The 14946-nt window shown below is 41.1% G+C and overlaps 1 long non-coding RNA gene across 1 annotated transcript; it reads left to right on the top strand.

Moving 5' to 3' along the window:
* The first annotated feature begins 2957 nt into the window (after nucleotides 1-2957).
* LOC138372109 (uncharacterized) lies at nucleotides 2958-8529 on the top strand. Its single transcript, XR_011230722.1, has 2 exons — nucleotides 2958-4849; nucleotides 8329-8529. It is a non-coding gene; the product is annotated as an uncharacterized lncRNA (long non-coding RNA).
* Nucleotides 8530-14946: the final 6417 nt, after the last annotated feature.

Below are 14946 nucleotides of genomic sequence, written 5' to 3'. Positions count from 1 at the left end.
CATTTATCATTCTGATAGAAATTACCTACTTAAAATTATCTGCTAGATTAAGGACCTGCCTGAAACGCTGCGCGTACTAGTGGCTTTACAAGAATGTAAATACTGTACTAGCCAATGTATTCTCACAAACCCAATGTACCTTCTTGTATATATGTAAATAAATAAATAAATAAAAGTAAATATGAAAAACTTGTTGGTCAACTCTGCGCATGTAGTGCATCAACTGTGGGAGAGCTATTTCCTTCAAAAAGTATAATCGTGTGGCTTTATGTTTAAAGAAACAATTTCAGGTACATTCTTTGATTGAAAAAAATGAATATAAATACAAGTGTTAATTGTAAATGATAAGTTATAAACAAAAATAAGAAGTAGGAAAAATGATATGTGGAACCAGACAAAAACATTGGAACGCTCAGGTGATGAGAGGGTAAACAACCGCCGCCATTTTAGCAGCACCCGCCGGTGATGTCCAGCACGAGCATTAAGGGAAAACCTTGACACAAACTGCTCCTATCATAAAGAAGAAGCAACACCATTGACCGCCAAGTGCTCACATCAAGTCTAACTCTAAGAAACAACACTCAAGCCTTGACGCTTCTCCCAACATCCGGGGGAGAAAACCTTCACACAAACTGCACCTGTCATAAAGAAGATGAAGACTCACCAGTGTCCACAGTGTCCGAAGGTATTCACCCGTTCTGGAGATGTGAAGACTCACATGTTAGTGCATTCAGGTGACAAACCTCACGAGTGTCCAGAGTGTGGGAAGAGATTCGGTCGTCTTGGAAGTATGAAGACTCACATGTTAGTGCATTCAGGTGACAAACCTCACGAGTGTCCTGAGTGTGGGAAGAGATTCAGGCATCTTCAACATATGAAGACTCACAGGATGGTGCATGCGGATGAGAGACCTTTTCAATGTGCCGAGTGTGGCAAAAAATTTAGAGCACGTGGAAATATAATAAGGCACATGTTAGTGCATTCAGGTGACAAACCTCATGAGTGTCCAAAGTGTGGGAAGAGATTCAGTGAGCTTGGAAATATGAAGCGTCACAGGATGGTGCATGCGGATGAGAGACCTTTTCAATGTGCCGAGTGTGGCAAAAAATTTAGAGTACGTGGAAATATAATAAGCCACATGTTAGTGCATTCAGGTGACAAGCCTCACGAGTGTCCAGAGTGTGGGAAGAGATTCAGTCGTCTTGGAAATATGAAGACTCACATGTTAGTGCATTCAGATGATAAACCTCATGCGTGTCCAGAGTGTGGGAAGAGATTCAGTCGTCTTGGAAGTATGAAGACTCACAGGATGGTGCATGCGGATGAGAGACCTTTTCAATGTGCCGAGTGTGGCAAAAAATTTAGAGCACGTGGAAATATAATAAGCCACATGTTAGTGCATTCAGGTGACAAACCTCATGAGTGTCCAAAGTGTGGGAAGAGATTAAGTGAGCTTGGAAATATGAAGCGTCACAGGATGGTGCATGCTGATGAGAGACCTTTTCAATGTGCCGAGTGTGGCAAAAAATTTAGAGTACGTGGAAATATAATAAGCCACATGTTAGTGCATTCAGGTGACAAGCCTCACGAGTGTCCAGAGTGTGGGAAAAAATTCAGTCGTCTTGGAAATATGAAGACTCACATGTTAGTGCATTCAGATGATAAACCTCATGCGTGTCCAGAGTGTGGGAAGAGATTCAGTCGTCTTGGAAATATGAAGGCTCACATGTTAGTGCATTCAGGTGAAAAACCTCATGCGTGTCCAGAGTGTGGGAAGAGATTCAGTTGTCTTGGAAATATGAAGGCTCACATGTTAGTGCATTCAGGTGAAAAACCTCATGCGTGTCCAGAGTGTGGGAAGAGATTCAGTCGTCTTGGTATTTTTTTTTTTTTTTTTTTTTTTTTTTTTTTTTTTTGAGATATATACAAGAGTTGTTACATTCTTGTACAGCCACTAGTACGCGTAGCGTTTCGGGCAAGTCCCTGGAATACGATCCCCTGCCGCGAAGAATCGTTTTTTCATCCAAGTACACATTTTACTGTTGCGTTAAACAGAGGCTACAGTTAAGGAATTGCGCCCAGTAAATCCTCCCCGGCCAGGATACGAACCCATGACATAGCGCTCGCGGAACGCCAGGCGAGTGTCTTACCACTACACAACGGAGACTGCTAATGAAGACTGAAGTATGAAGACTCACATGTTAGTGCATTCAGGTGACAAACCTTACGAGTGTCCAGAGTGTTGGAAGAGATTCAGTCGTCTTAGTGATATGACACTCTCACATAACCAAATGAAACTCTACAAGGATGGGGATATACCGTCAACTGATTTAGAAATGGCAAATGAATTTAATAGTTTCTTTTCATCGGTTGGTGCTAATCTTGCCAGTAAAATCCCACAGACTCAGACACATATTAACACATATCTCTCAGGCAGCTATCCAAACTCTCTTCTCCTTTCACCAATCAGCCCGGCAGATGTTGTGTCCATCATACACTCTCTAAAAACCAAGGCAGGGAACACCAGTGAAATTCCGTCCATTGTGTACAAGAGAGCCTCCCATGCCCTTGCCCCACCCATAGCACTACTGTTCAACAAATCTATAGAGTATCACACCTTCCCTGATATCCTCAAAAAAGCAAGAGTAACGCCAGTCCATAAAGGAGGCAATCCGGCGGACATAAACAATTATAGACCAATATCAAATCTACCCATTCTATCAAAAATATTTGAAAAAATTATTTACAAACAGCTCTATTCCTACCTCGTAAAATTCGACATACTCAGCCCCTGCCAGTTTGGCTTCCGGTCCCAAAAGAGCACCAATGATGCAATCATTAGTCTCCTTGACATTATCTACTCAGCCCTTGACAAAAATGAGTTTCCGATTGGACTCTTCATTGACCTAAGAAAAGCCTTTGATACTGTTAATCACAACTACCTCTTATTTAAACTCCAGCATTATGGAATCCGAGGCCTTGCCCTTGACTACATCCGATCCTATCTTAGTGACAGACACCAATATGTAACCATCAATGATACAACTTCTTCCACTCTACCAATTACCGTTGGAGTGCCACAGGGCAGCATCTTAGGACCTCTTCTATTTCTTATATATATAAACGATCTGCCTAATGTCTCTAATATTCTCAAACCTATATTGTTTGCTGACGATACTACCCTTATCTACTCAAACCTCAACCCACATACACTAAATAATGTTGTGAATAATGAATTAAAAAAAGTCCACTTATGGATGTCAACGAACAAACTAACATTAAACATCGAAAAGACTTACTACATCTTATTTGGAAGCAAATCATCAAATGCAATTCAGCTACAGATAGACAACATTAACATCAGTAATAAAAATGATGGCAAGTTTCTTGGCCTATTCCTAGACAAGAGACTCAATTTCAGCACCCACATTCAACACATAACTAAGAAAGTCTCTAAGACAGTTGGTATACTCTCCAAAATCAGATATTATGTTCCTAACTCTGCTCTCCTCTCACTATATTATGCACTAATCTACCCCTATCTTAATTATGGTATCTGTGCATGGGGGTCTACCACTGCAAACCACCTTAAGCCCATCATCACACAGCAAAAATCTGCTATCAGAATAATAACTAACTCTGCTTTCAGACAACACTCAGCTCCCTTGTTTAAATCTCTAAACTTGCTAAATATTAACTCCCTCCACACATTCTCTTGTGTCAACTACATTTACAAAACCCTGTTCTTAAATGCAAACCATGCTCTGAAACTCTCCCTGGACAGATGTAATAGGACCCATTATCACCACACCAGAAATAAATATCTCTTTGATATCCCCAGGGTCAAACTTAATCTGTGTAAACACTCTATGCAAATTAAGGGACCTAGTCTATGGAACTCACTCCCTAGTGAATTGAAAAACTGTAAAACTTTTGCCTTATTTAAAAGCAAAACCAAAAAGTACCTAACTTCATCTATTTAGTTTCCTACACTGAGCTTTAAATTTGCTCTGTACCTAGTGGTACCCAATCTCCTAATTTTTATGTAATATCAAACAACCTTATCATTGTGTTCATTGCTGTCTTCTTTTATGTGCTAGCCATATGCTGTATTGTGACTACCAATTTTTGTCAACTACCATTCAAGCTGTCATTGCAATCAATCTTATATTGTTTCTGCTGTATTGTGCCTACCAATTTGTTGTCAACTACCATTTTAAGCTGTCATTGCAATCAATCATAGCTACCTATGTGCTTTAATATACTGTACCTATAATTTTCTCTCATCTTTTTTTTTTTTTTTCATTCCATGTAATCTGTTATCATTTTTTTGTCTATAAATTTTGCAAGTATTTACCTCCTTAAAATTTTCTTAGATTAAGGACCTGCCCGAAACGCTGCGCGTGCTAGTGGCTTTACAAGACTGTAATTACCATAATTGTATCCTCACATTCCTTATGTACATTCTTGTATATGCATAAATAAAAATAAAATAAAATAAAATAAAATGAAGAGGCACAAAATGATACATGCAGATAAAAGAACACTGTTTCCCAAAAACGGTGGGTTTTCTGAGTGGAAGAAAACGTATGTCTGGAAGCCGACTTTAACCGCCCCAAGCTGCGCGCGCATTGACCCGAGGTTATATAAACCGGGACGGAGACGGCGTGGGCCCCTTTCCCCAAGCCAGCAGCTGCTCTTACATAACGACTCACTGCTGCTCAGCGAGTCGTAAACACAGAAGTTTAGCCCGCTCAACTGTTCTCCCAGCATGGACCCTACACCAGTTCCTCTCGACACCGACGAGGAGCGTCCCGTCAGGGGCGTCCTGCCCTTCTCAACATTTAAGGTAGTGTTTGTGTTTTGTTGGCGCGTCGGACCAGTGTTTGTCCCTGTTGGCGCGCGCGCCCCTGAAGCACGCCTGCTGGTTCAGCCTTGGTGACCAAATGCAGGTGCAGTGGCCCTAGAGGGGGTGGTGCCCCTCGGTGTTATGGGGCACTGGGTTTTCTCCAGTAGGTGGCTGTAATTTGGAGCACACTCGGGAGGAGGCCTGAACATCCCACCCCCACCCTCACCCAGTCGACGTGAGGCTTTACATTCCGGTTTGTTTTAACTTTTGCTTATTGCCAATAAGTTATTAGGTAAAGTCAGCTAGGTTAGGCTAGCTGCCGAGTCACAGGCCTCTGGCCCCTAGCTTTGTTTTCATAGATTTGTTTTCCCACAAGTTTCCTTAATTTACTACTGAAATTTATGCAGTGTTAAGCTGCATGTTTCTTTAGCTGGTTTGTTTTAACTTTTGGTTTTTGCCTATAAGTTAGTAGGTAAAGTTAGCTAGGTTAGGCTAGCTGCAGTGTCACAGGCCTCTGGCCCCTAGCTTTGTTTTCATAGATTTGTTTTCCCACAAGTTTCCTTAATTTACTACTGAAATTTATGCAGTGTTAAGCTGCATGTTTCTTTAGCTGGTTTGTTTTAACTTTTGGTCATTGCCTATAAGTTAGTAGGTAAAGTTAGCTAGGTTAGGCTAGCTGCCGAGTCACAGGCCTCTGGCCACTAGCTTTGTTTCATGGACTTGTTTTTCCATAAGTTTCCTTAACTTATTAATGAATTTAACGCAGTGTCAAGCCCATGTTTCTTTTGCAGGTTGTACATTTAGGTTTACTTAACTTTTGCTTTTGCCTTTAAGTTGTTAGGGAAAGTCAGCTATAGGTTAGGCTAGCTGCAGTGTCACAGGCCTCTGGCCCCTAGCTTTGTTTCATGGACTTGTTTTCCCACAAGTTTCCTTAATTTACTACTGAAATTTATGCAGTGTTAAGCTGCATGTTTCTTTAGCTGGTTTGTTTTAACTTTTGGTCATTGCCTATAAGTTAGTAGGTAAAGTTAGCTAGGTTAGGCTAGCTGCCGAGTCACAGGCCTCTGGCCACTAGCTTTGTTTTCATAGAATTGTTTTTCCATAAGTTTCCTTAATTTATTATTGAATTTTATGCAGTGTCAAGCTGCATGTTTCTTTAGCTGGTTTTACATTTGTTTGTTTAACTTTTGCTATTGCCTTTAAGTTATTAGGTAAGTTAGCTAGGTTAGGCTAGCTGCAGTGTCACAGGCCTCTGGCCCCTAGCTTTGTTTTATGGATTTGTTTTTCCATAAGTTTCCTTAATTTACAGTATTAATGATTTTTATGCGGTGTCAAGCTGCGTGTTCCTTTGCTGGTTTTACATTTATGTTTGTTTAACCTCTGCTTTGCCTTTTATGTGATTATGTAAAGTCAACCAGGATGTGTTAGTTGTAGGCGTCTCCAGACGTCTCGTCGGGCCGGTTTAGCCCGCACGTTTGTCACAGACATTGTCGTAAGTCCGGTGTAGCCCGGTACATTTGTTCCCAGTTTTTTCGTCCGGCTGGTATAGCCGGCACGTTCGGACCCAGACGTTTTCGTCTGGCCGGTGTAGCCCGGTACAGTTGTTCCCAGACGTTTCGTCCGGCTGGTATAGCCGGCACGTTCGTACCCAGACGTTTTCGTCTGGCCGGTGTAGCCCGGTACATTTGTTCCCAGATGTTTCGTCCAGCTGGTATAGCCAGCACGTTCGTACCCAGACGTTTTCGTCTGGCCGGTGTAGCCCGGTACATTTCTTCCCAGACGTTTCGTCCAGCTGGTATAGCTGGCACGTTCGAACCCAGACGTTTTCGTCTGGCCGGTGTAGCCCGGTACGTCAATTCCACCACGTTTCGTTCGAATGCTGTAGCACAATATTCCCGTGTTTTCCTTGGTCGCGTGTACCAGATGTTGGTCTGCCTGGAGTGCCCGGTTACGCGGGCCCCTTCCTCATCCCAAGTTTTCAGCGTCCAGCATAACGCCTGGCCGTGCGGTCTGCCGCTTGAGCTACTTCAAATCAAATGTTTATTTAGGTAAGGTACATATATACAAGAGGGTTTACGAGTAATGGATTTAATTCTAATTATTGCGGTCAATTTTAATTAATTCTGTTCAATTTTATTACATTCCTTTATTTAGACTTTCAGCTTGATTAGTTTCATTACGCGGCAAATTTAGGAAATTTATAGCATTGCTTACACCTCCTGCCTTAAAAAAAAAAAAAAAAAAAAAAAAAAAAAAAAAAATCTATTCGTAAAAGAATTCGTATTTCCATGTCAATTTAGTAAACAGGAGCCCGCTCCTGTTTTGGTGATTTACGTTCCTCCATCATTAACCAAACGCTTACTAAAATAACTTGTTATATCCTTAGCCTCCCAGTCATGACGTGTATTAAGATTAAAGTCTTCCTCAATTTAGCATGGAGCAAGCCTCTGACTTTAGATTATTCCTGCACTTGTTTTATGAGCCATTTCCCTCAGCAATTTGTTACTGCAATTTATGCATTGCGTTTGCTCCATGTTTTATACAACTTTTCTGCCGCGATTAAACTTTCAGTTTATTCCTCAATTTAGTCGGAAGGTACTGCTGCTTCCCAGCTGACGTCCTTCCTGTGACGAGTTAAGCCGGCGATGTTTCAGTTTTATTCATTTGGTCATATAGCTAGGCGGCCTCCCAGGCCGCTGGTTTATCCAGACGTGTTGTCTGCCCGGTGTAGCCCGGATGTCACTGCGGCCTCCCAGGCCGCTGGTTTACCCAGACGTGTTGTCTGCCCGGTGTAGCCCGGATGTCACTGCGGCCTCCCAGGCCGCTGGTTTACCCAGACGTGTTGTCTGCCCGGTGTAGCCCGGACGTCACAGCAGCCTCCTAGGCCGCTGGTCGCGGAGTTCCAGCTGACGTGTCTTTTTTCACTCCTTTTCGTTATTGTATTTGGTTGTATTTACCTCGGCTCAGTGTTAATCCCGTTTCTCTAGAGAGTTATAGTCCAGCTTCATTTTGAGCATACTTTGTTTTGCAATTTATAATTATTTATAATTAATTATAGTTATAATTGGTTTATAATTTTATTATTTACACCATTTATTTAAGATTATTCATGTAATATAATTTATTACACTGTTAGGCTTTTACAACGACGTTGTCCCAGCCGGTGTTGCTCCTGCGGAGGATGGGCCAGCTGGTGGCTCGGCCGTAGCTGTTGCAGCGGGCGCCCTCACAGACTCGGCTAGTTTCAGCAGACGATGTTACAGCTGCTAACACCCCAGTTCCATCTTAGGCTTCCCGGCAGCCGATGCTTCAGTCAGGAACCTCCAGCTGAAGCGTTCCACCCGACGTTGCGCCCAGAAATTTATTTTTCTTCAATTCTGCGGCACTTGCCGTCATCGGTTATTTACGATATTACATTGTATTCTTACATTGTACGATTATTTACGACATTGTATTCTTAATATTATTCCTTATTACAGTTACTGGATGACGGTTCCCTGCCGTCGATTTCACTTTGCTCCTGTTCTAAAAGATGTAGCCGAAGTTCACGGCGCACTAGCTGCGGCTTGCAGACGCTCGTTGACAACACAAGACTACACTCAGCGGCCACTTAAGGCAGACTCCTTGGCTTCTATCCAGCCCTATCACCCGTCTGGAGGCAGAGATGGGATGGAGACCAAGGGTAATGTTCCCCGCTCACATTCTACATCCGCTTAGGACACAAGCATGTTATAGATTTGGCTTTAAGAATTGGTTCTTATTCCATTTTATGGTTTATGTATATATTGCTTTATTGTATATACCCGTTCTTGGTATATGTATTGTTATATTCAAGATTTATAGTGTTTCGTATTATCCCTGTTTATAGTTGCTTTGTGCTTCTTTGCTGTTCTCCTACTGGCTTTCTCCCACCTTTGCTCTTAGCAAAGGTACTTCCCCCTTCTGTTTGCTGGAAGATTCTTAGATTGTTAGCCCCCTTCATTGCTTCAGTATAATTGTTCGGAAAACTCTTTATTCATCCAGGATTGTTAATTAAGGAATCTCTTAATTCCTGTGCCGGGCTCCCTCCCCCCGTTTTACGTCTCCGTATTGATTCAGCTAGGGTTTCCCTCTCGTCTGTGCCCTTGCCTGTCACGATAACACTGCGTGCCGCTTCCGCCCACCCTTACTGCCTTATATCTTTCAGCCTGGGGGAGGTGATCTACGCAACAAAAAATCGACGCACGCTCCAACTGGACCAGGTATCGCTTACATGGTCAGGAATCGACACTCTTCGGATCCTACAAGCGCAGTGCAGGGCGCACGCATACCCTAGCCCAGCGGGCGCCCCCGGCAAGTTCTACCCGGCCTGTGCCCAGTGAACAGGCAACACTTCCTCAGGGCGATTAATTCGCGCCGCCCTCGCAGAGATAGGCTCGCCTTCAGCCGACCACGCACTCTTACCTTTAGAATTGACAGGGCCACTCGGCTCTCTTGACGGGCTAGCCATCGGAGTTAACGGCGGGTCCAGCAACCAGCTGCAACACCCAGCTGACTACGTCCGGGACGTTGTTGCACTGCCATTCTGAGGCCTCCTTGCGACCAGCGGGCCTCGCCCTTCGGGGGGGGGTCCGGCCAGCTGGCCTGCGGTGGGGGTGCAGCGCCGGTCCCCAAGTGTCCCGCTGTCCGCAGCTAATCCTTTGCCCAGTCTACGTGCTAGTAAGAGTAAGGAACCCCTTCTCCTTAATCCTTCTCCCGCTGGCCCTCCCGGGATTGGGGGTGCTCCGCCGGAACCCCCAAAGTGATAAGCCTGCAGATAGCTAAGAAATATTCCCATGAATTGTAATTAGTCTAATTAATGCAACTTTCATTTACTACCTATGGATGTAGTTATTAATTGTAATTGATCTCTACTTTATCATTAAGGATTATTCATTATAATTATTCCTTAATACTTTATTGTTATGCACTAGTCAATAATTATTTATCATTCATCCAAATTAGCTATTGGATTCATTAAAATAATTGCTTATCATTATACTATTTGTTATTATTATTATTTATTATATAATAATAATTTTATCTATTAATTTATTATATATTAATTTTATATATTAATTTATTATTCATTATAAAATAAACAAGTCCCCAATCTGAGCACGTTTTCTTCCAACCTCAGAAAAAAGAACACTGTTTCCCAAAAACGGTGGGTTTTCTGAGTGGAAGAAAACGTATGTCTGGAAGCCGACTTTAACCGCCCCAAGCTGCGCGCGCATTGACCCGAGGTTATATAAACCGGGACGGAGACGGCGTGGGCCCCTTTCCCCAAGCCAGCAGCTGCTCTTACATAACGCCCACCCTCCTCCCGGGATCCTCTGCATCCCCTGTTTTAATTTTGAAAGGGACGGCCCACAGATGTGCTCAAGGGGCACTTGCTCTAGCATGCTAAACATTTGCTGTATCTTTGGGGGTGCTCCGCCGGAACCCCCAAAGTGATAAGCCTGCAGATAGCTAAGAAATATTCCCATGAATTGTAATTAGTCTAATTAATGCAACTTTCATTTACTACCTATGGATGTAGTTATTAATTGTAATTGATCTCTACTTTATCATTAAGGATTATTCATTATAATTATTCCTTAATACTTTATTGTTATGCACTAGTCAATAATTATTTATCATTCATCCAAATTAGCTATTGGATTCATTAAAATAATTGCTTATCATTATACTATTTGTTATTATTATTATTTATTATATAATAATAATTTTATCTATTAATTTATTATATATTAATTTTATATATTAATTTATTATTCATTATAAAATAAACAAGTCCCCAATCTGAGCACGTTTTCTTCCAACCTCAGAAAATAGGCTAAACGCTTAGAGTGTGGAAGGTAATTAAGAGAATGTTGAAGGATAATGAGGCACATACAGGTATATTAACTTAATTTTAATCTAACAGTGTGCTATCACAATGTCAGTTGGATGTTCTTCAAAGGTAATTCTATTTTGTTTGAGAAATACACTTCACCATGAAAGGTAAAGATCAAGATATTTTATTATATTCTTTTATGAAAGTTAGATGACCACGCAAGAACTAGAGAAGCTGTCACTATAGGAAAATTCAAAATTGCTTATAAGTATAGAAATATCTCTTTAGTTTAGAAAAGATAAATCAAAGCTTTAAATGTTTTTCTTCATATTTATGTAAATAATAATGTGCTTTCTGTTTTTGTTCTCTGTGAAAATTTATTTAAAATGTAATATACTCTGTAGCTAAGTTATGGACATTACTGTTGTAATATTATTTAGCATTGGTGCTGGTGAAGAAGTCAGTCTGAGACGTACTTAAGATGAGACTATTTGATTGATAGGGAAATGTAGGTTAATCAAGGAATTTTCTCATCAGATTCATATGCAAACTGATGTCTATTTTATATTTTTTGTTTAGGCATATTTATGAATAATACTCTTGATTATAAATATTTCACCGAAGAGTTTATTGAAGGCAGATTGGCATTTATAACTGTTAGTCAAGTTAATATGAAATTTAAATTTATACTACTCTAGAAATTTACATCACTCTAAATTTACCAGAAATTTATATTACTCTAGCCTAACTTTATCAGTTATGCTGTAATTGTCTTGGAATAATATTTTACCCGATTTACCTGAGGGCCACTAACCCTAGTGGCCTCGATAAAAACGGGAAGCTTGCAGCTTGTTGAAGGTTTCCTTTCCCCCCTCCCATTTTGCTTGATTTTTTCCAGGTATATTTTGAAATTCAGCACATTTTGGCAGTTATGGCGTTGGCGGGTAGTCAGTTCCATCGATCAATAACCCTGTGGGTGAAAAAGCCTGATTCAAAGTTATATTAGCTTGATTAGCAATAATATTATCCTGATTCCTATAATCCTCTGTCAATTATATTATCCAAACTGGCAGTTATATTAAGATGATTGTGAATTACATAAACCTTACTGGCAATTATATTAGCATGACTGTCAATTTATATCAAACAGATACTTATTTATGTTGTGGTGCTCGTGGGTTCTATTACATCTATCAATGGAGAGTTTCAGATCAGGATTAGCATTTAGGAACAAGGTTTTGTACATGTAAATAGCACAAAAGAATGTGTAGAGCGAGTGTATATTTAGCATGTTCAGAGATTTAAACAGAGAGGCTGTGTGTTGTTTGAAGACAGTTTTATTGCTCTGATAGCAGATTTTTATTGGGTAGTGATGAGCATCAGGTAATTTGCAGTGGATGAATGAACCCCATGCACAGATACCATATGTTCACATACCAACCCTAATTTTCAAAGAAACCTCTAGATTTTTAGCTCCAGCCGCTCTACAACAAATCATTTGAACTCCAAACCTTTCCTGATATTCTAAGGGGAAAAAAAAGCAAGAGTAACCTTAGTCCATTAAAGTGTCAATCTCACTGAAGTCAACAATTATAGACCAATATCAACTCTGCAGATTTTGTCTAAAATATTTTAAAGAGCTAATCTACAAGCAGCCTTAATCCTATTTAGCAAAACAAAATTTACTTAGTTCTTGCCATAATGGTTTGAGGCCCAAAAAAGGACCAATCATGCACCGATTAGTATCATTAACTTTATATATGCAGCTCTTGGAAGAAATGAGTACCCTTGTTCATATATTTGTTGACCTACATTAAGACTTTTTTACACTGTTAACACATTAACTTTCTTAAATTACAACATTACGGAGTAAGAGGTTAGTCCCTCCAATACCTACAGTCTTACCTTGGTGACAGGCTTCAGTATGTCTCTGTGAATGATTCCAATTCACCCACTCTACCTATTAACACTGGTGTTACACTGGGCAGTATTCTTCACCCTCTCGTCTTTCTCATCTCCCCCTCCCTTTCCAGCCCATTGCCATCATGAGGGGGCTTGGTTGGCGGATGCTAGAGTGTGATGCTCCATGGGACAGTGTCCTCTGTCCTTTTGAATCCTAATGCTCTTGTTGGCATCTTCGCTAATTGTGCTGAATGCTTTTTCCTATTAAGTTTAATTTTTCCTTCCCAATTCTCCTGTTTAATTGCTATTTCCTTGTGATGTTTTGCAATTCTTGATTATTCTTTCAGATGTTTTCTTCTGTTTAGACACCGGGTTTTTTGGGAGGCACACCCTCTCACCCGTAAAACTGTGGTACTCGGCATTGTCGAGCAAGAGGACACCTTTATTGTCAATCTTTTCCTTCATTGCTGAGCCCAATTATATTGTGCTGAGCTTCCATTATATCTTGACGGACTGATGATTCCTATGGTTGCGATTGTAGGGCATATATCTACAGTGCACCGACCGGGGGAGCCGGTCGGCCGAGCGGACAGCACACTGGATTGTGGTCCTGTGATCCTGGGTTCGATCCCAGGCGTCGGCGAGAAACAATGGGCATAGTTTCTTTCACCCTATGCCCCTGTTACCTAGCAGTAAAATAGGTACCTGGGTGTTAGTCTGCTGTCACGGGCTGCGGGGTGGAGGCCTGGTCGAGGACCGGGCCGCGGGGACACTAAAAGCCCCGAAATCATCTCAAGATAACCCCTGGGGTGGGGGGTGGCCTTTGCTTGTTGGTTGTCCTATCCTCTTATTGTGGCTCCATGGTGGGTATGGGGCCTTGTTTGTTGGTGAAATGTTTACTCGTTCATTTACATGCTGATATCTGACCCTCTTTTTAACTTCTAAGACGTTAGGGGTGGGAGACCAGGCCCCCAAGTCGGATTGTGATGGAAAGCTGGGCTCTGTAGCCCACACTACATTAGTCCCAGATCAGGCAGCTCCTGACTCTCCCTGCTTGATGGGGTTTTGGGAGCTCTTCTACTACCTGACTTGTGAGTGCATTGTCCACCAGGTCCCAACTACCCTATCTGCTCCCCCTCCCACCTCTGTGGCTGGGTTGAGCCCCAAGCTCCCAATGATGACCACCTCATCACAACATTGTAACAACTGGGTCTCTTTGTCCCCACCCCCCTTACTGGGGGTGCTCGGTGCTGTTCCCTCCACAGTCACACTCACACGATTCCTTCCAGTTCTAATACGTTCCAAGCTTTATTTGGTTCTGCTACATGGACAAAGTATTTTGATCTTAAGTCATGTTGATTCTACTCATCCTGATGATTTATTCATCTATAAACACCTAGTTGATTTGGTGGATACCTTTGTCATTTTTATCCCCACGCCTACTGGTACGTGTTTCTTTGCAGCTCCTTCTCGGGAAGCTGCTGTCTGCTTAGCCTCGTTGTCCTGCATTAGGAAACCCCGGTTCGGATTTCCAAAAATGCCTAGTTAAATGCCTAGATTTACAGTTATTCTTCTGCACCATGTAGCGACTGGTGATAGCTGTCAATGCTATCAATCAGAGCTATGGATGTGCTTAATATACCTAGTAATCTCTCATTTTTTTTTTTTTTTACAAAGTATCTGTCAACTTTTTATAAATTTTACTACAATTTACCTACTTAAAATTATCCGTTAGATTAAGGACCTTCTCGAAACGCTGCATGTACTAGTAGCTTTACAAGAATGTAGTACCCCTAACAAACCCAATGTTCCTTGTGTGTATATATATATGGTGTATATATATATATATATATATATATATATATATATATATATATATATATATATATATATATATATATATATATATATATATATATATATGTTAAATATGACCGAAAAGCTAAGATTAATAATTCTAACACGAATTTTCTCAATATTTCTTATGTTTCTTTTCACTGTCAATGGTAATGGAAAAATCAATTCTCCAAAATTCATTTTTATTTCTAGTCTGATGCGACGCCTGAACGCGTTTCGTAATAACTTATTACATTTTCAAAGACTTTAGTTTACACACACAATTGTAACCTGTAAACACTCATTATACATCCATACTTATACTCGCATTTGGGTGAGGTGATATGGTGCAACAGTTTTGGGTGATGTGAACAAACTTGTGACTAGCACAAGATAAAACATGAAACAATGGGTATAACTTGGATAAGAGAACATAAGAATGGAAGTAACTACAGAGGGCCTATTGACCTATACTTCTATATTGGTTCGGAGTCTTGAAGTG

This window comes from Procambarus clarkii, chromosome 37 (assembly GCF_040958095.1).
Source record: "Procambarus clarkii isolate CNS0578487 chromosome 37, FALCON_Pclarkii_2.0, whole genome shotgun sequence".
Taxonomy (NCBI): domain Eukaryota; kingdom Metazoa; phylum Arthropoda; class Malacostraca; order Decapoda; family Cambaridae; genus Procambarus; species Procambarus clarkii.
This window is presented reverse-complemented; position numbering and strand designations above follow the sequence as displayed.